Source organism: Barbus barbus (assembly GCF_936440315.1).
Source record: "Barbus barbus genome assembly, chromosome: 1".
NCBI classification, from domain to species: domain Eukaryota; kingdom Metazoa; phylum Chordata; class Actinopteri; order Cypriniformes; family Cyprinidae; genus Barbus; species Barbus barbus.
Genome location: NC_136729.1, coordinates 7,201,377 through 7,227,750, shown reverse-complemented (window position 1 = coordinate 7,227,750; position 26,374 = coordinate 7,201,377). Strand labels below are relative to the sequence as shown.

Sequence of the window (26,374 nt, the reverse complement as noted above, 5' to 3'; positions counted from 1 at the left end):
TTGCGTTGTGTTGTAGGGCTAATGGAAATGTCTGTAAAATTAATGGATAACGTCCTGGCAGAAAATCACCAGTACATTTTCACTTTTTTCTTTTTTTTACAATGACTTTGGTCTGAAGTTTCTAAAGATTTTTAAGTGAGCATTAGACAATGGCAAATATAAATCTAAAATAATAATAATAATAATAAAATATAAAAAAGCAAAATGTGCATGCACAATTTAATTAAATATCTGTTAACTGATTTGGAATAAATATATTGTGCCTCTCAGTGCAATGCAATAAATGCAAAGAAACATGCTCTAGTGACCAACAGCTGTATTTTAATGCCACAAAATGCACGATTTGTAAGTAGTGAACCTTTTTTCACAAAGAACAAAGCATTATTCACAAGAAGTAACAGACAAACCATTAATGAGATCTGACTCGCAAAAGCAAGCTTTGCAAAAAGAATACCACCAAGTATGACACAGCAATTAACAAGCTGCCACTGAAAAAAAAGTTAAAAACCTCACATCGATCGAGCACTAATCTGAATATTGAGGAGGTCATGGCTTTATGTCTTTGGTGGCTACGGCCCTGCTTGACGACACAACCTGAGTCAATACCACACTGGCAGCCGTTCAAAGACACACTAGAGCCAAAACCTGTAAATTAGGTTCAACAGCAATAATGGCTCTACAACAATGTGAAGGTCAGAGTTATGACTGCCATGCAACGTGTAAACAATCACTGCAATGCAATAAATATGAAAAAACATGCTAAAGCGATCAATAGCTGTGCTTTGTAATGGAGAAAGGGTGAATGATTGGGCATTATTATGCCTCTTCGACTCTTTCTCTAAAAGATACCTCCCTTTGTCTTGGTTATTATCCCCTATCCATCCCATCCGTACACTAAACGTAGCTCCAGCAGGCGGAAATATCGATCATGAGAGTATCATGGCCACAGAATTAGACTTTCATGAAGACTGATTGGTTTGTTCCCGTCCCTTACTGGGCTCGGCGTGTAATGTTTCAACAACACATTATTTATTGGTTATAACTATTAGACAGCTTCACATTGTGGTCGGGAATCTGTCCGTCTTCTGTTTCACATTTCTGTCCGCTTGAGAATACAGTAAGACCACCTGTCAAGACACACACCGTGTTCCTTCCTCCTATCCATCCGTCCTGTCTACGGATTGGTGGCACCGATCTCTTTCTTGACTTTGTCGAGTGTCTTCTCTTCATCTCACACTCTTCCCTCCATCTCTGGTTTCTCAGTATGTGTCAGTCATTCTTTATCTCTGCCAGTGCCGCCCCTTCTCCTTCTTGACACCAGTCAGATGCCAGGCTGAAACATGGATTTCTCTTTCAGTTCCACACACACACACAGCAGTAGTGAACTTCTGAAATGATGAGAAAAGTCTCCAGACTCCCCACTCTGGGTATAACTTGTTTAAGTCCAATGTAATTCATGTTTTAGTTCATTTGATATTTATTAACACTAAATATCATAAGAACACTATCTTATACCATCAAAATTTTTTTTTTTTTTTTTTGGTATGTTAGTGTTGTATGTTAACCCCCTAACCTGCTAAATAAAAGTATTAAATTCTTAAAAAAAAAAAAAAAAAAAAACTTTCCGATCTCAAACTTTTGAATGGTAGTGTATTATTCACATCAAATTCTCTAAAAGTTTATGCAGTTTTAACAGTTCTTTAGGATACTGCTTTAATAAAAATACTATAAAACATATTGTACGTATCTTCAATTTATTTGGATCTATTTACACCAGTTATCATACAGATTTTGCACAGTGCCGACTTTTTGTCTGTATTTCGTCGGTACCCCCCTCATGCAGAACACTTTGAAACCTCTATAACCATTAATATGCACAGATTTCAATTAATTCAAATAAAATGTTTATATGTGGCACGGTTTGTCTCTGCAAGAGATTTTTGAATTAGATTGTAAAATTCTGAGGTTTACAATTTAATTATTGTTCTGTTTAACAGATTATTTAAGATGCCATTTCAGTCGGAAATAAACTTCATTTGAACCGAGCTCAATCAGATATATTTTTTTTCCAACTGAGGTGCTTTATATGATGGTTTTTTGTTCCAAGTAAGCTTCCAGTTGGATTATGATCGTATTATTAGGCTGCATGTAATGCGTCTTTTGGGACCCGATGAGCTCAAAGCAGATGCTGCTTCCCTCTGAAACTTCATCTGCTCATGTGAAACTTTATAGAACTGAGTGCTTTGAGTCCACACTATTTGATCTCGTATTACATAATATTTGTTTTGTTTTATTTTTTTACTGTTAATTATTTTCTCATCCAAATTTGGTGGGAAGGCACTGCCTTCCTCGTTCCTTGGAGAAAATGCCACACACATTCATTTCAAGCTCTGCTCGTCCCACAGCGCACCCTAAAGCTCAGAGCAGATGCACCGCAAAACAATACACAAGTCCCACAAGACCACAAAACAAAATCAAACCCCTTCTGCCTGCACTGCCTCTTCCCAGATTTACCCATTAAAAGCATTTAAAGAGGAAATCAAGCCAGAACATAGAGAATGTGTGGGACCGTCTGGATGCATGAGAGGATGTGGAAATGCAAATGTACCCTAAAAACAATGCAAATAAAACTGAATCTGTATGCATGCTAAACAAATGCTCCTGGTCTTATTGTGCAATGTGCATGAGTGATCAGTGTATGCGCATATATTAAAAAAATACATTTTGTAATAACTTTTTGCCTCTGAAATAATCAAACCAAAACCGAATATTCTAATGCAACTACAAAGGCATTGTGTGTTAAATGTGTTATCTTTAAAGTCAACGTGATATGCTGGTCTCAAACCATTTTCCATCTAAAATAAAATAGAGGGTTTGGTGATGTCACCTGAAATAGAAAGTCATTTCAGAGGAGGAATAAACTTTTTTTTTTTCTTTATGAAATTACATAAACTAACATTGTTTTCTTTGAATAACATGCATAGATGATTTCTAGGAAGACAAGGAAACAGATCTTTCTATTAAGCTGAACAAACTGCAAACACAAAAAAACAAACATACGGCATGAGCAGTAGAGTCCGATTCATAACAAATGACTCTTATGAACTGGATCTTTCAATGATTCATTTAAAAAGACTCGTAAACGTAGGAGCTGAATTAGTCTGATGAATCCTTTTATTTAAAATTTTTGTTCTACTTTTTTCATAAAAACGATAACACAAACTACAGTATATGCTATATTGTACGTGCACATACACATATGAATGAAAATACATATGCGTATATACAGAAATATACATATATGCGTGTATATACACACACACACACAGATACACACACACACACACACACACATGCACAAACGCTTATAAATACACCTATGCATGGGCATAGACATATGGACATATGTATAGAATACACACACACACTGTGCATATGTATATACATATTACATATACATAAACATATGCACATACATATACAGTGGATGGTGCAAAGCAGAATTACATAAGAAACACAGGTAAATGGGTTCAGATTTTATTTCATGTAGGCTTGAATAGCTGTGAAAGATACTCAGTTGTAAACAAGACAAACAGAAGCGTTATGTTCTTTACTCAGAGCCACAATGTATCTTATGATTGTCATGTGGACTGACCTTGATTACAGGGACCATCTCCTCGTGATTGTAGGAGAGGAGCACAGAATCTGTGATTAAAGAGCTCCAAAGATTCAGTCATAAAAGGACTCGAAATAATACAAGCTTTGCGCCACAAACACAGGTTTGAGCTATTTTCACAGTCATACTCATATTTGTGAATGGCGCAAGTATATTTTTAATATCGCAGGGTATGTTTATATATGAAATGTGTGTGGTCTCTGAAGTATTCGGTTATTGAGGGTTTGAATTATAGCAGCGGAGTCAAAATTAGATCCTAAAGCGGCCACAAAGTGCAGGGTTGGTGCTTTCTAACAGCCAGGAAAACTACCCAGCCCTGGAGAAAAAGGTTAGATATGTGGGTCAGTGTCTGGCTACATGGCGAGGAGTGGAGAAAAGTGCTACGGGAGCAGTTTGAATATGAATGTGTTTTTACAACTGAACGTCATGCTAAATAAATATAGAGTCAAGATCAAATGGTTTTCTAAGCGGATGTGAAATGATTCTGCTTGAATAATAATACAACAGTGGAAATTTAGTTGTGGGTTTATAGTATTAAATAAAAACCCACCAAAAAATTCACATACCCTGATATAGAAAACATAAGGAAATGTTAGACACAAAGGTCTGAGCTTCTGTTTTCCATATTATAAACGTGGATGCTTATTTTTACTACCGAGCTCTGAAAAAGCATCATAATAAAAGTAGTCCGTATGACTTATATTCTAGATTTAAGGTCACATGTTGATGGTGTCAAATCATTGGTTTAAAATATGGCTCAACATAAAGATATTTAATATGTCAAATATGTTCTGATTGGCTTTGATCGAGTCACATGATGCAGCATTTTCATGTTTGGGGTAAAAAAAAAAATAAAAGGAAAAACCATTTTTAAATTGACAACTGCAAACAAATTTTTTTAAATCAAAGAATTAAATTTTGGTCTGTGTTCACACAAAGCTAGTGTAGGATTTTTTAAGACTTTATATATGCACTACCAAAAGTAGTGCATATATAAAGTACTTCAAAAGTAACATTGTTATAAAAAAATAAAAAAAATGTATACATATTAAATTACATTTTAAAATAGAAAACATTTTGTAATATTTCACAACATTACTGTTTTTACTGTATTTTTAATCAAATAAATGGAGCTTTGCGAGCATAAAATTCTTCTTTCAAAAACAGTACAGCAATATATAGTGACATTGACTACTTTTGTGGTGCTTTTATTGTGCTTATTGGTTCTTTTTGAAGAATGGCACATACAGTGTATGAAAAAGAGTAGCCCTGACTTTCCACCGAACATCTCTTTTTGTGTTTCACATATAAAGGAAAATACATGGGAATAAGAAAAGGATGACAAATTGTTCTATTTTGGATGATCTACTGCTCTAGCAAGCAAGACTGCCATTTCTGTGGAGGAGATCGTTATAGTTTTACCAGAGACACAGACCCATCGCATGCACAAAATGCCCTTAACAGAAACATATTTCAGCACTTTACACAATACTGCATCCAGACAGTAGATAAGGATTGTGAAGCAGAGGAATCTGAATGTGAAAAACCCATGTAAAAGAGCTGGCAAGGACGAAAGAAAAGGGAGAGAATAGGAGTGAAAGAAAGGCATCGGTGTGAAGGTAAGGCAGATGTTGGACAGGCGGCACAGAGAGTCTCCCTGTGGACCGGGACAGAATTCACACAGAACAAAAGAGCTCAGAAAGCCACACACACACACACACAGACACCCACATGGCCATGTTCAGCACTGATTACACCATTGTACCAAATTCATTACCGTCAATCATTCTTTCCGGCCCTCCACTGGGGCTATTGTTGCACCTGTAGACTACTAATTACGCGCTGGAAGACCAGCGGAGCAACAGCCACTTCCACCGCTGAGAGACGAACAAAAAAAACATGAGGCAGAGCAGCAGCGTAAAGAAAAGATGCCACAATCATGTCAAATAATTTCCGGTAATTAGATCCAGAACCAACCGGCAACCGGAGCATCACAATCACGCGCTCCACAGATGACGGTGCGCAAATCTCCATAGCTACTAATGATCTCCTCCACCTAGGACAGAAGCATTTCAGAAAGCTCAAGAGAAGTTGAATGAGTGATGAACAGCAGATAAAATTACCCTTTTGGAAATGACTAGAGGAAAAGCATCAAGTGAAAAACATGACATGGGCTTGTGTCAATGTTGGGGTTTGTTTTGAAGCAGACATGCGGTGTGGTTTCAGGATGGGATGATGAACAAATTAACCAAACAAACCAGCAGACGGTTCCTCTGGAACAAGATGAACCTGCAACCTTAAGGAAGGGTTCAAATAGTAGTGAGATATTGTATAACAACATGAATTTGCAAGCAGTGAGATTTTTCTAATGCTGATGATCCAAGTCTTTTATGCTCACCAAGGCTGCATTTATTTGATAAAAATATGCAGTAAATGCAGTAATATTGTGAAATATTATTCCAATTTAAAATAACTGTTTTCTATTTGAATGCATGTTAAAATGTAATTTATTCCTGTAATGCAAAGCTGAATTTTCAGCATCATTATTCCAGTCACATGATCCTTCAGAAATCATTCTAAAATGCTGATTTGCTGCTCAAGAAACATTTCTGATTATTATCAATGCTGAAAACTTAATATTTTGGTGGAACTTGTGATACACTTTCTATTCAGGATTCTTTAATGAACAGAAAGTTCAAAAGAGCACCATTGGTTTTAATATAAATTTTTTGTAACAATATAAAAGTTGCCACTTTTGGTCAATTTAGCGCATCCTTGCTGAAGTAAAGTATTATTTTCTTTTTTTTTTTAAAACTTACTGAGTGAATATTTTTATGTACATCAGCTTTAAATTTAGGTAATTACAGGTGCTGGTCATAAAATTAGAATATCATGAAAAAGTTGATTTATTTCAGTAATACCATTCAAAAAGTGAAACTTGTATATTAGATTCATTACACACAGACTGATATATTTCAAATGTTTATTTCCTTTCATTTTGATGATTATAACTGACAACTAATGAAAGTCCCAAATTCAGTATCTCAGAAAATTAGAATATTGTGAAAATGTTCAATATTGAAGACACCTGGTGCCACACTCTAATCAGCTAATTAACTCAAAACACCTGCAAAAGCCTTTAAATGGTCTCTCAGTCTAGTTCTGTAGGCTACACAATCATGGGGAAGACTGCGGACTTGACAGTTGTCCAAAAGACGACCATTGACACCTTGCACAAGGAGGGCAAGACACAAAAGGTCATTGCTAAAGAGGCTGGCTGTTCACAGAGCTCTGTGTCCAAGCACATTAATAGAGAGGCGAAGGGATGGACAAGATGTGGTAGAAAAAAAGTGTACAAGCAATAGGGATAACCGCACCCTGGAGAGGATTGTGAAACAAAACCCATTCAAAAATGTGGGGGAGATTCACAAAGAGTGGACTGCAGCTGGAGTCAGTGCTTCAAGAACCACCACGCACAGACGTATGCAAGACATGGGTTTCAGCTGTCGCATTCCTTGTGTCAAGCCACTCTTGAACAAGAGACAGCGTCAGAAGTGTCTTGACTGGACTGCTGCTGAGTGGTCCAAAGTTATGTTCTCTGATGAAAGTAAATTTTGCATTTCCTTTGGAAATCAAGGTCCCAGAGTCTGGAGGATAAGAGGAGAGGCACATAATCCACGTTGCTTGAGGTCCAGTGTAAAGTTTCCACAGTCATTGATGGTTTGGGGTTCCATGTCATCTGCTGGTGTTGGTCCATTGTGTTTTCTGAGGTCCAAGGTCAAGGCAGCCGTCTACCAGGAAGTTTTAGAGCACTTCATGCTTCCTACTGCTGACCAACTTTATGGAGATGCAGATTTCATTTTCCAACAGGACTTGGCACCTGCACACACTGCCAAAGCTACCAATACCTGGTTTAAGGACCATGGTATCCCTGTTCTTGATTGCCCAGCAAACTCGCCTGACCTTAACCCCATAGAAAACCTATGGGGTATTGTGAAGAGGAAGATGCAATACGCCAGACCCAACAATTCAGAAGAGCTGAAGGCCACTATCAGAGCAACATGGGCTCTCATAACACCTGAGCAGTGCCACAGACTGATGGACTCCATGCCACGCCGCATTGCTGCAGTAATCCAGGCCAAAGGAGCCCCAACTAAATATTGAGTACTGTACATGCTCATACTTTTCATGTTCATACTTTTCAGTTGGCCAACATTTCTAAAAATATTTTTTTTTGCATTGGTCTTAATTGATATTCTAATTTTCTGAGATTTCTGAATTTGGGACTTTCATTTGTTGTCAGTTATAATCATCAAAATTAAAGGAAATAAACATTTGAAATATATCAGTCTGTGTGTAATGAATGAATCTAATATACAAGTTTCACTTTTTGAATGGCATTACTGAAATAAAATAAACTTTTTTCATGATATTCTAATTTTATGACCAGCACCTGTATATAGTGCTCTCAGCTACCAATAACAGTCTGTGTATTCTTTTGATAGCAAACATAATTGCAGCATTGCCTTTTGCTACAATAGCTAAAGAAAAAAGCCATTACAAAGTTTCTGCAAGGAAAAAGAGAAAGAAGAGAAAGATGGATAATGACAGTCAGAAGAGAGGAAGGTGCCAAATTTACATTTACTTCCATTCATGTATGTATCCAACACTTCATGACATACGTCATCAAACAATGTGAAAAGCATCTCTGGTCATTAGTCATGGGTTGATTCCCGAGGTACATGCATTCTGATCTAATGTCTCCAGTGCACTGCAACATTGAGCTGTAATCTGATATTGAGTAACTCAACAGCAGCTCAGACAGTCTGAGTTCCTCTGGTCAATGGGGTTGGCTTTAAACTGGCTTGGTGAAAGGCAGATTGCCAGTGTAATACAGACACTGGTCTCCTCATCTCCATAAATACCCTTTACCCTGCAATTTTAACATTCTTCCATGCATCGCCCTGGGAGCAAAACTTTGCATTCAGTCAGAAAGCGCTGGTGGAAAAATCATGTCAAATTCATGTTATATAATGAGAAAAAAGAGAGAGGGAGTTCGAAAACAGACTTAATTGAGTTATTTCTGCATCGGGCCGTTTCTCCATACATGAAGATCATATAATGTAACATACATGCGTAACTAACCCAAGCTCCCCGAGGCGCTTTCTGAATGCACTGCTAGAGGCATTCACCCTCCTCCGGCAGGAGCCCAGTCAAGCCTCCACCAGTGACCCGCGGCACGCAAGGGAAACGCGATTCTGACATGCACGTACATCTTTACATTCAGCTATCTTACATACATTACCATTCAAACGTATCAGCAAATCAGCACATTAGAATGATTTCTGAAAGATCACGTGACACTGAACACTGGAGTAATGATGCAGAAAATTCAGTTTTGCATCACAGGAATAAATTATATTTTAATATACATGAAAATAGCTATTTTAAACTGCAATAATATTTCGCAATATTCCTGTTTTATACTGTATTTGTGATCAAATAAATGCATCCTTGGTGAGCATAAGAGACTTCATGTACCAACCCCAAACTGCATCATCAGTGAATACATACTCATTGCACTTTTCTATTTAAATTAAGCATTAAATTAGATGGTAACACTTTTATTAACCAGTCAGTTTCAAAGCTTAACAGATCTGTGGTTCACATTTTAAAGTATATGAATAAAAATCAATGAACAGTGGCAGTCAAATGGGCCGCAAGTTCAAATCTCAAAAAATTTTTATACCGTTCCCACATCTCTCACTATTTTTTGTTGATTTTATGACATTTTTATGACAACTATTTGAACATGCACTACTGATTCAACAAGAAATCAAAATTGACCCTTAATTATTTCCTCATGCATGCTGCTAGTATTATTGCGCATGATTAATGAGTGCATGATTAATCTTTTATCAGAAATACAATAAATTAGCCAATTTCTTTTAATCAAAAACATTTTGCATTAACAAAATGGATTGCAAACAAACTTCATTAATGCTATTAAATAAAATTATACCATTGCAGGTAATCATTAGGATTTTTAATCTTCTCCTCAGGTGTTAAGTCGCCATTAGAGCATGTAACAGTCCGAAACAGATCACTCACCCTCAAGGACAAGTATTCTGCGTGATCCAGCTTTCTGAAAGATAGGCGCTGTGTATCTTGGCAGACTTCAGCTGAGATTTACACCAGCAGATGTGTGTGGTGATTTCTGCTGATGCACTGCAGCTGCGACGTGGCTGGGCCTTTGAATTGCCAGCGGCACCTGCTGCTGTAAGCTATGTGTGAGGATTTCAGAGAGACTATTGACTTGACCCACAGGTCAGTCTGAGCAGCCAGCTGATTGCATGAGTGGCAAAACTCACTATTCAAGAATGTCAATACCTCATTATAACGTTTGACGTTTGCGCCATTATCACCGTTTGACTTCAAAACACAATTGCATGTCTTTCAAACTCTCCAGCGACCGAATCTGTTTATCTGCAGAGACTTCACCTTAAACTGCAGCACTAATCTTATTAAAAACACTGAAAGCACGAAAGGTGAAACGACTGCAGCTTGTAAATGAAACGGCGTCTAACAAAATATTTAATTAAGAGCCACTAATGATTTGCAAATCTTTCTCTTGTCCCCGCAGACCGCGTGTGACCCCCTAAATCAGGTTATAGGCCTGGTTTAAGTATCACTTTCAGACGTTCTTCGTACTCATTCTTTCGACCTTTCCTACTTAAATTGCTCAGTCTCTTGTAGCTCTCTTTAATTCAATGTTGTTTTATGAGAAAACTGTCGCAGGAAAACTGGTCTGCCGTTGGTTTTTAACAAAGATTGAGTTAGTGAAATGCCTGAAATGATGACAGTGGATTCAATGATAAAGCAGTGCATATCAGACAAGTGTTTATTTTAAGCGGAATCTCGTGGTGGAGCTCCAGGGCTTCAGTCTTGGCTTCAACGCTCGGGTGAAAATCCAGTCGAAAGTCAGAGTTACACAACAGTACGCTGGCTAATAGCTGATTCCAGTTCATTGGGAGCAGACTTGACTGACATCCCACAATCCTGTAGGTTTACTGGCCTGAGAAAGCATGTGTTTGAAATCAAGCAATAACTTTTACACTCAAGGCCATATGGTGGAAATTAAGGCCGTAGATCAACTCATCGCTCCGTTTGCCTGAGCCTTGCCACATTCTTACCTCCGCCAGTCATTTGGTTTCATACTCCCTATAAAAAAAAAAACACTTTTTTTTTTTAAATTCCTCTCAAGGACTTGCCAACAAACTTTTTGATTGATGGGTTTGTTATGAATGGAAATCGAGATACTGAGAACATAGGTTTGTACCTTATCAGAGTTAGGAATAAAGAAGTGGGTCGGGATGCATCATAAATTGGGAAGTAAAATTCACACTTCAGCCAGTTAGTAACTAGCTTAGTCTTTAATTTTACTTCAGTTGACCCAATAAACAGCCTTTAAATCTGTAAACAGAAGTGCTTTTGGTTAACAATGCATTTTACTTCATTTATACTTTTTTTTTTACTCACATAGCTGTAAAAGGTGATATACTGTATAATCATGGAATAGAACAAACTGTATTTTTAAATAATAAATGTTAAGGAACTGTATCAAATATGAATGTTTACTGGGGCAACACATAAATTAGTAGCGCATAAGTTATGACTTAGTGTCAACTAACTGCAACTTAAGCACAGAACCTGTTGTATTAGAAAGCACTAAAACTAAATGACTTATGTTGTCAAAAAAATTCTTGAACACTTAAGTGCTAAAGAATTTGTGATGAATCGGTGAATAATCTACATTGCATTGGCAAAAGAAATGTACAGTATGCTTCACTGGAGTTGTGAGATTGCAATCTGAGGTAAATGATGAGCAAAATGTAGTTTAATGCAAGATTAAAAAAAATACATAATATTCATCCAAAAAATTAATCCAAATCTTAACATGCATGAAACAAAACGAAAATACAGTGCAAGCAGTGTGCACTGCATTTTTTTCTAACTATTTTCTCAGTATTTTTGTGAAAAATGTCTAAAGCTCTTTAAACCAAGACACATTTACTTGAGAACTAAATATATGTAAGCTAAAAAGTGCATGCAAGACTTAATGCACACAAAAAATCATAAAAAAAATACACAATTAATTTTTAACCCCACTGACAAATAGTTTTTCTAGTTTTAAGCATAAAACTTGCTAAAGTTGGTAGATTTATGCATAAAAAAATAATATGCCAAATGCCAAATAATAATAATTGACCAATGTTGCATGTCGTAGATTCAGGAAGGATTGTAATACAGTGTTCTGACCAAATTATTTGGAACAATGCACATACTAACGGAACCAAATATCATGAAAACCATTCATTTATATGAATTTCTTTAAATAAACTCATTCTAATTCAAAATTGGTTCTCAGTCCCCAACCTTACAGAAGAGACTTTTTGAGTGACAATTAGTTGTTTGAGACAAACACGTACACGTCGCCTTTTATGATACGTCACCTTTTTCTTTGCCCAGTGTTCCGTGTTCCAGAACAATATTAGCCAGACAGTAAGAAGATCATGATCTGAAGCAAGACACATATCATATTTGACCTTGTCTGTGATAATTTCCCTGAGGAAAACTGGCAGTCGGTGGCCTCTAGTAAGGAATGTATTCAGTTGCACACAATACATGCTAGATTGCATTTGAAGGACTTGATAAATGGGTGTGTCACTGCGGTGGGCAAACAAGCGGTCGGCTTACACTAAAAGAACACAAAGCTTATTTGCCATTCATGTCACCACAACACACTTTTAGCGCCCATCGAGGGGTCTTCAACATGCTGGAGGGAAAACAAGCATGCCAAATGTGTCCCCATGATTCGATCCGGCGCTAATGGAAAATAAACCAGTTGTCACCACAGAGAGGCAATTAACACTCAGTGCTGCCTATATTCCAGAGGTTGCATTTCTAACATGCTTAACTAAGGAAACAATCTACAATCTATTACAATCAAACACGTTCCTGTAGCAGCCACTTCCTGATAGTGAGTGGTACGCTTGACAGGTAGGTAAATGTGGAGGGGGTGTAATAAGATGTGCTGTTTTTGCATCACATGCATTGAATGACTAAAGTTAGCACACGGCCTTTTATGATGAGAGGTTGGCCACTGCGCTAAACTTATCAAGAGTTTAACGGTTGTTACAGCACTCAAACGACTGCCAAGTTCACATCAACAGCAGGATGTCATTTTAAACATGCATTTTATGTAGGACATCTGTATTGGAATAACATCTAAATACTGTTGGTGCATAAGCTGCTAGCCACCATGCTAACACAATAACAAGGCTGAATGACTATATTTAGCTCTCTGTCTCAGGCAAGCTGCAATATATTACAAGACCTTAAACATGGCCTGAAGGGTTAGGGCTCACAAACTAAAATATGAAGCGCATTTTAGCATCCAGCTAAGTGGAACAAGCAGATGCTGGATTTGCCCTGAGGAAACGGCTTTAGCTTTGAGTTTTAGAGTGAGTGCTTATATAAGCAATGCATCTTCCACAGCAGGTGCTTTTTTAGGAATTCGGAGAAAACATAAGGCAAACAAGATGGTTTCAGTTAGTGGAGTCTGATAGGGCAATGTATCTGGACTTTTTGAGTCCGTAAGGTACGTTAGCATCATCAACAGCAGCAGCTGTTTACTGTAGCTAGATAACAAACTAGAGAAAGTGAAGATGCTAGTTTCATGGTGTTAGCGATATATTTGTCCCTTTGGATTTTCAGACAAAACTTTACACACACACACACAGAACAGCACTGACACAGGTGCAAGCAACAGATGCAAAGAACGCAAGCTGCTCTCCAAAGGCAATTAATTAAAGACAAGCAGCAATGAGAAATGCATTGTGTTGTAATAAATGTGACCACGAGTATGCAGAAATGGTCATTTTATGTCATCAATAATGATGTAGTTCTACATTTTCATCTAATGGACCAAAAGGTCCTATGTAAACCAAACTCATGTGAAGACATGTCATAATTTTATGACCAGTGCTCAAACCGACTATACTGTTAATGGCCCATTCACACCAAGTATGATAACTATAATGATAAAGTTTTAATAAAGTTATAATTCTACAAGAATAGGGAAATCCACACAACTGTAAAGAAGGAACAATGTCACTGAAATCACTTTCTGAACATTTTTTCCAACTGATGATTGATAAAACATTGACAGTCAATCAGAATCCACCTGATTTTAAAGACAGTCAATCAGAATCCACCTGATTTAAACGCACCTCAAGCATTAAAAGCAGCAGACAATATAAAGGTAGTGCACTTATAATAAACAAAATATTGTTTTGCAGGTGGACACTAATATAGTTATCGTTCTTGATGTGAATGGGTCTTAATATTGCTGGTTAGAACCTAGGTGGTAATATGATGTAATTTTTGTTGTGCAACAGCAATGTGCAGAGCAGTTTGATTTCAGACACTTATTTATTATTTTATTTTTGGTAAACAAAAACGAAAAAGTAAAGCGCAATTAGTTGCGCTATTGTAATTGTGCATTGTTCACCAAGCCTCAACCAATATGCCAACTTTTGTAATAGTCTTGGTTTTTCAATGCGTAGATCGATACCTCCATGTTGTTTGATGCACTGCAATAATAATAATATTCTTTAAGTTGACATGAAATGGAAATTCACCCTATTTTCTAGCCTAATTTTGCAGCGGTTTTCCCCTCCATCGACATTGCTTCTGGGAGAAGGGCAAGGGAGATCGCTTTAACCCACAGACTAAAAAGCAACCAAGGGCAACAGCGCAACGGTGGACTTGGCAACACTGATGTCACAAAAGAACCATTTCTGGTTCCCCCAAAGAACTTTTCAGAGAGCAGTTCTTAAAATATTTTTTTTTTCTAAACGTGGAGAATATATTAATAATCTGAAAAACTCTTTTCCACTATAAAGAACCTTTTCTGGAATGGAAAGGTTCCACTGATGCTAAAGGAACCATCAATGCCGATAAAGAACCTTTATACTTAAAGGTGCCATAGAATGCATTGATACAGTATTTTAAATTGTTCTCTGATATCTACACAGAAGGTATGTGGCTTAGGTAAGGGCAAAAAATCTCCAGAAACGATTTTACATGTCCATTTACAACCCTAGGATTTCTCCCTAGAATGAAACGGTCTGTTATTGGCTTATTTGGCAGGGTCATGAATAATAATGAGCTCTGCTCTGATTGGCTGTTTCACAGTGCTGCTCATCAGCAAGAAGGAAGCACAGGGAGGAAAATATATATTTAAATACTTTCTCTCGCAGTTATATCGTCGGGTAATTATACTGTATATAAAACGCGGGCATCAGGGAGCCGTTATTAATATGCGAGGCATTGAAACTGCTTTTGAACGATCCATCGATCGCGTTATAGTTCACTTTCAAGAGACGCGATCACACAAACTATGTTTACATTATGGAGCAACAGTACTTACCACACATTTCACAAGATCAGATGCTTGTCAGTGGTGCTCAGGATCTGTAAGTCATTCGCCATCATCCTCATCTCTCCTTACTGAGAGTGAAATCTTATGTACTGTAACAGGCTACCGCTAGCAAGGAGCTAACCATGTCCCTTTAGTGGCTCGCGTTATTTGCTTTCTGTGCCTTTCTGAATACAGACACCAACCCATCCCTGCACTTCACACCCCCTTCACGGCCTGGAACATAACATTTATTTTGTTATTTTCGCTGTTGTCCGCGCTTGTTTATTTACAATACCTGCAGAGCTTCTGATGGTTCGGCCGGCTTAGAACAAGGGCGGGTTTATGCAAATGTTGGGGGCGTAGTGATCCTGACCGTTGCGTCACAGTCGGTGTTATGTTCTGATTCGCCTGTTTTTCAGTGGTCTTTTTTAATCACGAGATTTACATATGAAGGAGGAAACTATGGTGTTTGAGGCTCACTGTATGTCATTTCCATGTACAGAACTGTTATTATTTAAATATGCCAGGGTAAAGACAGTTTTTCATTCTATGGCACCTTTAAGAGTGTACCATGTCAAGCCCAGTGCACACCTCAGTTTAGACCACCTAACGGATGGACAAAAACTCATTTAAAAGCACCCATAGTTCCTCAACTCATGCGTGAAGACATGAATTCAAAAGTGGACCATTTGAACTCCACATAGGCAAGTCTGGGATTGCTTTGCAGGGATCACTGGAATCATTTCAGTCGAGTTTCAAATTCAACAATCAATTCTGATTTCCATTTTCCCAGATCTGTCTCAACCACAGTTCCTAATCAACAAACCCCCCTGCTGCTGTTGTTTATCCGGATACAGCTGAATTACAGATCATCCGCGTTCCCCCAAACTAAATCCCCTTCAGAATCAATAATCAGCATCCTGACAAACACAAGCAATTCACACGAGAAAACACTTGAGCAGCATCTCTCATGTCATAAATCATCTTTTGTTGCATGTTCTTGTCTATCCGTCATCGTTATTTATAATTTAACCCTGAGACTGTGCTCAAGTGAGGATCTGCAAAAACTCTAAATCTCTGCACACGCCGCCAGGATGCCAGGATAACAGACAGCCGTATCGCTCACATGCATGTTGAGGAGGGTCAGCTTGTCCTCAGACATATGGCTCTATTTCTGTGTGTCAGCACATGGCGGAGCTCCAACACCAACCACAGATGAAGATGATGATAAGAGCCCGATACCCTTCTCCATCTTGGGGAACAAAGATCCCTCGAGGGGCTATGAGCCAGTCTTGGAGAAAGCGAGTGGCCCTTGTGTATGCAACACTTCTGTTAACATGCATCCTGAGGGGATACTATTGGCTGTATTATTACAGGTTCATGCAGCAATCTCACGGTCTTTCCTAGCAACCCATACATTAGCGGCTTGGAGCAGGTGTTTGCTCCTGCTAGGTATACGCTGGTTCATAGTCACCAGTCATTTTCCTGACAGCAGTCAAGTCTGCATTGCATTACTTTACCACAAATTGGTGGTTAGTTGTTTAACCTGTTGCGAAATGACACCATATAGCTACAAGACTCATCAAACATCTTCAGTGCCACAAATGCATTTTCAGAATGGAAGCAAAGGGACTTTCATATATATATATATATATATATATATATATATATATATAAAAAATTTAAAACAGTTGTTCATAAGAAGACTCAAAATGTGCAACGCCAAGTCAAATTCTTTATTTTTAAGACATGTTGAACACAAGAATAACATTCAATCATTTTCATTTACATCCACCAATATCTAAACATAAAACATAATAGACAGCAACATTAACTTAATGCTACACAGACATTTCTGTAGATGTTTTTGAACATTTTTAATAATTAGGGGCCAAGCACCGAAGGTGCTTAGGCACCTATTGTTATTGTTATTAGATTTCCTATTATTATTATTCTTCTTCCGCCGCAAATGAATGGCAGCCTATAGAACCGATTGCGGGAAAGTTGTAAAATTTGGCACACTCATAGATGATACTGTAAATAGTAACCACACCAAATTTGGAGTCTCGAAATCAAACTCTCTAGCCGTAACCGTAAGCCACAAAATGAAAATTCTTTTTTCCTCTGAATCATTGGCTCAAGCCGAGTCGAATGAAGTCCAAAATTCAAAAATCATAAGGTTTTGTTTTTTCGCTATCTTCAATTGTTCGTAAAACCTACTTTGTCGAACTCGTCCTAGACGATTTGTCCGATTCTGACCAAAATTGGTTCAGATCATCTACAGACCATGGAGGCCAAAAGTTATGGAATTCAAGTCAATTCGTCCAAGCGTTCTCGAATACCACACTAACGAATTTGCCGAAAAGCACACAAAAATAGATCTGAGGCTATATCTCCGCAAGGGTTTGGCATATTGACACAAAACTTGTTGAGTGTTATAACAAGCATGACCTGAGGCTACCGGCAGTGTTTCGGCACTGTGCCACCTAGTGGTCAGGAGATATGAAAAATGCATATTTTTGCTTATAACTTGTGAATGGTTTGGCCAAAAATCATAGAAATGGTCTCTTTAGATTCGATGGATCATGCCAAGTCCAAACATGTCCAATTTTCACATGTCAGCCATTTTGGGCGTCGGCCATGTTGAATTTTGTTGTAAAATGCTCTATTTTACGAACGCATTGACATATCGTTACGAAACTCGGTATGCTTCTTCGGCACCATGCCCTGATGGTACTCAAAAAGTTTGGAGGCAGTTATATATAAAGTTATAATGAAATTTCTAAAAGTGCTAATAACTTTTGCTTACAATAGCCTATTGTAATAAAACTCATATTGATAGATTCCTTGGTTCATGTCGAGAGCATCGATACCAATTTTGCTATATTTGGATGAACTTCCTGTCCGCCATTGTGAGTCATGTTGAAAACCTACTTTTTCGAACTCCTCCTACACCGTTAGTCCGATTTTCACCAAATTTGACTCGGATCATCTTCAGACCATGCTGACAAAAAGTTATGGATTTTGTGTCGATATACGAAACAGTTTTCGTTTAGCGCGTCAACGAATTTGCTGGTAAGATTCCAAACTGCATCAAAGGCTGTATCTCAGCGAAACTTTGACATATTCACACCAAAATTTGTATGTGACATTGTGACCTCACACTGACCACACCACGTCAGTTTGGTATCAGCGCCACCTATTGGTCAAGAGTAATAAGCCATTCATTAATTATTAATAATGAAATTTACAAAAATGCTAATAACTTTTGATTGCATTAGCCTATTGTAATGAAAATGGTCTCAAATTATTCCTTGGGTCATGCTGACAACACACATGTCAATCATGTCATAATAAATCGAACTTCCTGTCCGCCATTTTGATTTCTCTTGAAAACCTACTTTTTCAAACTCCTCCTAGACCGTTGGTCCGATTTTCACCAAAATCGAATCATATCATCTTCAGACCATGCTGACAAAAGGTTATGGATTTCATGTTGATAGACAAAACCGTTTTCACATACCAAAACAACGAATTTGAAACATGATGCCAAAGTGACACTTGAGGCCGTATCTCTGCAATGCTTTGGCATATTGACACCAATCTTTGTGTGTGCCATTGTTAACTCACACAGAACACATTATATTGACTTGAAAACAGCGCCACCTATTGGTCAAACGTTATAAGCCAATAAATCATATTACTAGAGGTTTATATATGATTTTTCAGCCGTTTTGACTAAATTAATAATAAAAATGGCTTCAGTTATTAATTTCTGCAGTTATTCTGATGATCCGTGCTATGCTTAGCTGATGTGCTTGGCCCCGTCATTGCTGCTTGCAGCTATATTTTTATATTTTATATTGCTAGCACAATAATCATAAAATATATACATACACACACACACACACACACATTAACAAATACTCTCTAAATTAAAAACAAAAATTCACAGTCATTTTTCTGACAGCAGTCTAGTTTATAATGTATTACTTTTTACTGGCTTTACTACAAATTGGTGGGTAGTTTTGCTATTTGTTGTAAAATGACACCACCAGACTAATCAAAAGTCTTCAGTGCCAAAAATGCATTTCCCAAATGGAAGCCAGTGGACACTTTTATATTATTTTTTATTTTATTTCAATTCCAGCCAAGAGAGCTGTTGGTATTCCTCAAGCCTCTTCAATTTACCTTGTTTGTCGGTAATATCTGACAGTCTACGTTAAAAACTGTTGCTTGCCTTCTGACAGCCAATGAATTACTCTACCTTCTGACAGGCGTCATGCCTGACAAACCTGCTGTTCATTTCGTGAACCGAGAGATTATAAGCCCCTTCTGAGAGATATGGCGCTGTCAGGATACACCTGCAAATTCATAACCTTGAGGCTCTTTGGGATGGATTCAAGCGATCTTTGGTCATAAGTAATGAATGCACACTTGCGGCTTCTTCATGCTGCTGGGTCCGTTTATGATCAAGGTGAAAAATTTCATTAGGGTGATTTTCATCGATCTTGTAAATGCACAGATGCTTGTACGCACCGGCACGCTTTGTAACACGCATATGTTACAATAGGCTTGGGCGATTTAACAAAATAAAAAAATTTCAGTGACTCAGTATTCATGCACTTGTCCTAAACTGGTATAAAAAGTTTTTTTTTTTTCCAAAAGTCATTGCCAAGAAGACTCAAAATGCAACATTAGTTATTTTAAAAGTATATAAGATATTACATACTGTTTTTCACTAAATTAACAAAAGTAAAAATATATATATTTAATCATTTTCATTTACAGGTACCCATATATCAAAACATAATAAACAGCAATTTTAACCTTATGATACACAGACACTTTTGAGCATTTTTTATCTTTTTCATGCACCAATATATCAAAACATAAACATCAATATTAGCCTAATGTTGAACTAGATGTTTCAAGTTTATTTATTGAAAAAAAAAAAAAAAAATTAACTAAAAATACAAGTAAAGATAATTAAATAAATAATTAAATATGAAAAATACATGCATGGCATTTTAATTTAATTTCAAAATATTTTTTTACTTAAAATAAAACAGTTCTAAAAGGATACTGCTAAACCAAATTCGTACAGTATTACAATTCGACTTGCTGTTAGGTGACTACTCAACATATTGTTTCAGTATTGACACCATTTTATAACGCAACAACCACAAGTCGTCCATTTTTAAAACAGCTACACAATTCACAGCCTCTCGAGACTTATAGCTCAATCAGCACTCTTACGTTCTAAAATCTGACAGCGAAATGAATCTATAAACCCTTGACAGCACACAGGTACGACTTTTAACCAGAACCTAGAATTAACCAATTACCAAATCTTAATAGACCCTCTATTTAAACCTCAAACGCAGATTAGGGCATCTATCAAATTTCACGCACATGAAAAGAAAATCTAAATTCGATTACACGTTTCAATTGACCAACTCTGTGATAAATAGACAGTGTAGATATAAATCAGTACATTCAGTTGCCATCTTCTCTCTGTTTTCAATATTCATGTCAATATTCCACATCCCATGTAGTTATTCATTTACATGGAAATGAGCTGAGGTAAGTATCATGACATTATGTGGATGAACGCCGCAATCCCCCCGGCAGGCCAAAGCCAAAGCTCAGACTGCACTGGAAATATCACACACATTCACAGATGCACTAGACAAACAAAACATGACAGGTGCACTGTGGGCCAGCATGTGCTAGCTTTATTCATGAATACAATTTGACCAAAATGTGCTAGCTATAAATAAACAAATAGTTGAAAATTTGGCTATTATTCACGCATTATATACTCTCATGTCATCTCAAACCTGCATGCTGTAATTGTTTTCCATACAACACACAAGGAGATATTTTGAATGCAATTACCGTTTTTTTTTTTCTTTTCTTCAATTCTGTGGAAGAAATGGGCTTCCATACAACACTGCAAAACATCTGAAGTCATACAATAAGTTTATGTGAGGAACAGAGTGAAATATAAGTGGTTATTCACTAACAATCTACCCATCTGCTGAATCAAAATTAGATTGAAAATGGCGCCTTGACACTGAGATTGTTTCGGCTGAATGTGTTCTTCACACAAAGCTATTATATGACTTCAGTATACTAAATGATTCTCTTGATTCATTTCTTTTATTGTCCTTATAGAAATTATTCAATCAAGATACATTTACTGCATTCTACAGTGTCGCATTTTGATTTTAAGTCTATGTAAACATGCACTAGATAAACATCTTTCAACAATCAAAGCATCTTGATGTTTTTCAGCATCTGACACCACGTGCGCCACATTTTTAAGACGCCACGTTAAAAATAGTTAGACCCTTGCATTCTATTCCCTTCTGCTCTGCTGCGTCTATATGTTTTGTAACAAGAATGAATCCTTAAGACATATGAATGGCTCCTTAGGGTGCAGTGTTACGGTTAACGAAAACTACAACTACTGAATAGTGTTTATATCAATTGAAATAAAGCTAAAATAAAGTAAAATATAAATATTAAATGAAAAACTTAAAACTTGAACGAAAAGCAAATAACTGAAAATAATTTGAAGTACTAAAATTACTAAAACTAAAACCGAAATAAACAAATGAAAGTTAAAAATGTGAAAGATTTAAAAAAATCATAAAAGCACAAAACCAAATCAGTAAAACTTAATTCAAAACACGACAGTAGTATACATATACAGTATAACAAAAATACCAAAATAACACAGCTTGACAGTCTTCGTCACTATGAACTGTCATTGCGTGGAAAAGAACTGCATGAATATTCTTCAAATATTCATATTTTTTGGTTCCACTGAAAAAAAAAGTCACAGAATACAGATTGGGAACATTATTTTTTTTCTGTGAACTATTCCTTTCATGATTACAGACGTGCTCGATATGTTGTTGACAAGGAATGGAGCAAATAATGACTTCATATGTTAGCCATGAACTAAAGGTTCACAATGCTTTTGATACACCATTTATGACATTTTTCCAACTGCAGCTTGAAACATGTGAGTCATTGGTGATAAGGTGCTACATGTACTCTTTCATAAGCCTTTAGTGATATTTCAAGGATTTTATCTGTTGTGGTCAGGCGTGAACTGCAGTTACAAGCTGTTTTATAACTCAGACCTAGATTTAGCCCAGGGGCAAGAGAAAGGAAGAGAGAGAATAAGAGAGAGACACAGGCATTGGGAATACAGAGGGCTCTGTTCTAAAACCTAGTCATCTGCCTTGCTGTCTAGTATCTAAAGCAGCATATTAACTGAAATAGAACCTCAAAACTGATCGAACTGGAACGCTCTACAACCTAGTAAGCTCATTTCAAGACATGACAGGCGGACACCTGACTCGAAGGCTGTTGCAATAGGAAGGTATCGGCCAAATTCGAACACCCTAAACTCACATGCATACATGCACACACACTGCAACAGGACATCTGTCCACCTCCAGCTGCCGTCAACTAGGTCAGCCTGAAGCCAGCCATTGCATCTCACAGGTTTTTAATGAACAGCCTAAAATAACTGGCACTCGCACACAAGACCCCTGCCCACAATGCACGAGTTACCACTAGATGAAAGCTCTCAATAAAAATATCCAACTCTGCAGAGCTGAAATGCTGGACTGTGTTCAAATGCGCATGCCACTGTTTCAAGTTCAAGCATGGGTAGCTGCCATCATACAGATCGGCATGAAAATCTGGACCCTGGAACGTCACTTGATTTAAACATTGTTTGCAAAGTAAATGTTCTTGCCTGTGCAAAACCCGAAGTCTCTATGATATTCTGGTTTCTATTGCTGGGATTTATATATATATATAAAATATTTGTGCATTTAATTTTTTTATTTTATATTTTAAATTTATTGAATGTTTTATTTTATATTCATGTTTTACTTTTTTTCAGAGGCTGAAATGAAGTAAATAAAAAGTTTAAACTGACCAGCTAACAAAAAATTTTGCTTATGTTGCATTAAGTTATGAAAACAATATTTCCCTTTTTTTATGTTTTAAAGACGCATTTTCTTGGTTATACGAACGTTAAGGGAACATGCAAACATTACGAGAATGTTACATTTTGAATGTTCTCTGGACGTTTTGAAACAACTTGAACATCTAACTAAAATGTTTCAGAAATAAAACGGTCCATGAATGTTTTTGTGCTAACGTTTTGAGAATATTAGTAAAAACTAAATAACGCCATATTAACATTAACTGGAAAATGTTAGTTTGTAACTTTGAGAGAACCTTGCCAGAATGTTCTGAGAATGTTTCTTGTTAGCTGGGGAATTACTAAAACTGAAAATGAGTACAAACTCTATGAATTATGCACCAAGAAATGACACTTTTAAAAAGGTTTCATACTACTTGTTTGCACTAACAAGTAGTCTAAATGAATAAATAAGCTCCAACCCAATAAACTCCAACCCTCTCGCACAGCATAGCTAGAGAGAGAAATATCTACCCTCTACAATTTCCCACACCATTTAGTGGCTGATGAATGGGGCTTGAAAAAAATAACTGCCCACTTGCTGGGCACCACATATGAGGTGCTGTAATTTCACAGATGCACGAAAACAACTTGCTACCGGTTCGCATTGTTTGGACACAGAAGAGTTTGCGTGCACTTGCTGCGTGCAATGAATTCCACACATGAACGTCTAGCTTGGTACCATGCCATTCGTCTGGTGACCACAGAGGCGGAGATGCCGTAACAAGAACCTTTTTCACAGTATGTGCAGTATGGAAATCATCTTTTCTGTTTGATACCGTGAAGCATCACATCACAATCTAATGGCTTTTTGAGTAGAATGTGGATCTAATTCGTTACACAAACACAATTACACAATTTCCAGTGGAAGTATGCATTTTAATACTGTCACATGCACAATACAGAGGAATAAAGCATTGCATACCTTGATTTCCAAGATGATGATGAAATGGGTGGAAAGCGTCGTCCTTCACAGAGTCCTACTTTCCAGGTGTCATGGGAAAGGTAAAGGTGCATGCTTATATTTGAGGCATATAAGAGAATACTATGATCCCACATTATTCTGTATTATACTATACTACCCTTGCACATTGGCACACTATGCTATCCCTCACAGTACTATACTGACTCCTCACATCACACTGTAAACTATTACTTCACTAAACAATCTTATACGTTACCACATTATACAATATCACACTATAAGATTTAATATCTGCTCCTAACTATTATACACATTATATAGCCTACTGTACCACATTATCATATCACATACATGGGCTATCTAACAGTTATTACATGAGAATGTAAGATAGCAGTCTGTCAGTGTCGGTGTCTTATCTCGACTATCAGAATGAGATGAAACTGTCAAATCGATCAGGTGCACAGGTGAAATCATGCGCATGTCACAATCGCGAGCTGTTAATGCTCTTTATGTCTGAACTTGCACCGGTGAAACATGTTGCCACAAACACTCGCAAACTCACAGAACTTGGATAGGTTTATCTATGCAATGTCTGAGCGGTCTCTCTTGCAAAATCGTTGACACTGTGCAAAAATGACACAAACACACGAGCGCGCAACGGATGGCACGAAATGAGAAAGGACACACCTTTACGCACCGCTCACCGCCACCAGTGAGATACAGATCCGCAGAAATCAAAGCACACTTGTCTCACTCAAGTACACATGTCGGTTTGTACCCTTGAAAGTATACAGTGACATCATTCATGACTTTCAAAATCAACAAAGATAAAGGTCCAGAAGTGCAGACCAACCTGTAGCGTGAGCAGATTGCCGTCAGCTCCACGGAAACAGTGCGGACTACAAGCAGCTGATGTGCGGCATGAGTTCATAAGGCAGCACTGGAGACACACTGATATTTATACACACCTACAGACTCCTGCTTTACACTGTTTACAACGCCGGTGCGAAGCCGCGCCCACTGCACCACGATTGGCTGGATGTATTCGAAGGCACGCCTACTTGCATCTGATTGGTTCGACGGAACCCTGTGCTGTTCAAGAACTCAGTGTACAGTCTCTGGCCTGGCGTTCCAACAGAACACTTCAGATGCGTTCGATACTCTTCTTACTGACGGAATATGTAAAAGGCAAAAAAAAAGTATTGCACTGAAAACCACACTTATGATTGCGTCCGAAGTAACAGGTCACGATGAGACTTCAATTCTGCTCACATTTCAGCGGATGCTTTTATTTTATTCAAAACAACAACAAAAGTGATTATATTCCATTTACTTATGTTGGTTTAGCAGATGCTTTTATTCAAAGTGACTTGCAAATGAGGAGCGCAATAGAAGCCGTTCTATTTCATGATGGAGAGCAGTTTGTGGAAAGCAGCACTGTTATAGAATCATAATGACTATGAATTATGACCCTACAGAGAGAGAGAGCGCGCGCGCGCGTTGACTCATACTGCATGATTATAAAAGTTATCAGTTTTAACCCATAGAGGTCGCTATTATCATTGTTCCAAGAGACATAAAACTTTATAAAGTGACATCCTGTTGAGATTCATATTGACTTGAGTAGGCTATTCAAACGGAATTTCTAAATAAACAGCTGCTCCTAAATGACTCATGCAGCTGCATTTAGCTTATTCCTCTACGCTCTTATAAAACGCAAACTGCTTTGAGAAGCATGCTGAACTAAATGATAATCACTTTCTGAAAACAATGTAATGGGCATATTTTTTTCTGAGGCGTTTTGATCCGTTCAAACAACAGATGGACTTCACTGTTTGTCTAGTTAATGGAGGCTGTTTTATATCTCCGATCAATGGTAGTCAGGATCTGGTTACTATACAGGGAATAGGAGGATATTAAATACAATGAATAGCATGCTTATATAAATTCCTACTCACCAAAGAATTAAACATTAACATGACTATCAATTTACATGTTAACAGTGACACTGAGGAAGGAGGATATACTGTATATGATAAAAGTAAACATAAAAGAATAAAATACATAAAATCAAAATAACATTTTCACATTTTTATTTTATATATTTTATTTTATTCTTTTATATTTATTTGTTTTTCATATAGAGCAGTGTGACTATTTTAAAACAAAAATTATAAAAAGAGTAAAATATAGGAAATGTTATATATATATATATATATATATATATATATATATATATATATATATATATATATATACATACAGGTGCATCTC

The 26,374-nt window shown here is 37.1% G+C and overlaps 1 protein-coding gene across 1 annotated transcript in view; it reads right to left on the bottom strand.

The window, feature by feature from the left end:
• Positions 1-25,031, bottom strand: part of LOC306857605 (cell migration-inducing and hyaluronan-binding protein-like) — a 165,829-nt gene extending 140,798 nt beyond the window's left edge. The window contains exon 1 of the mRNA XM_079397626.1: positions 24,954-25,031. The gene's annotated coding sequence lies outside the window, so the exon portion shown is untranslated. The remainder of the gene's footprint in view (positions 1-24,953) is intronic.
• Between the last annotated feature and the right edge of the window lie 1,343 nt (positions 25,032-26,374).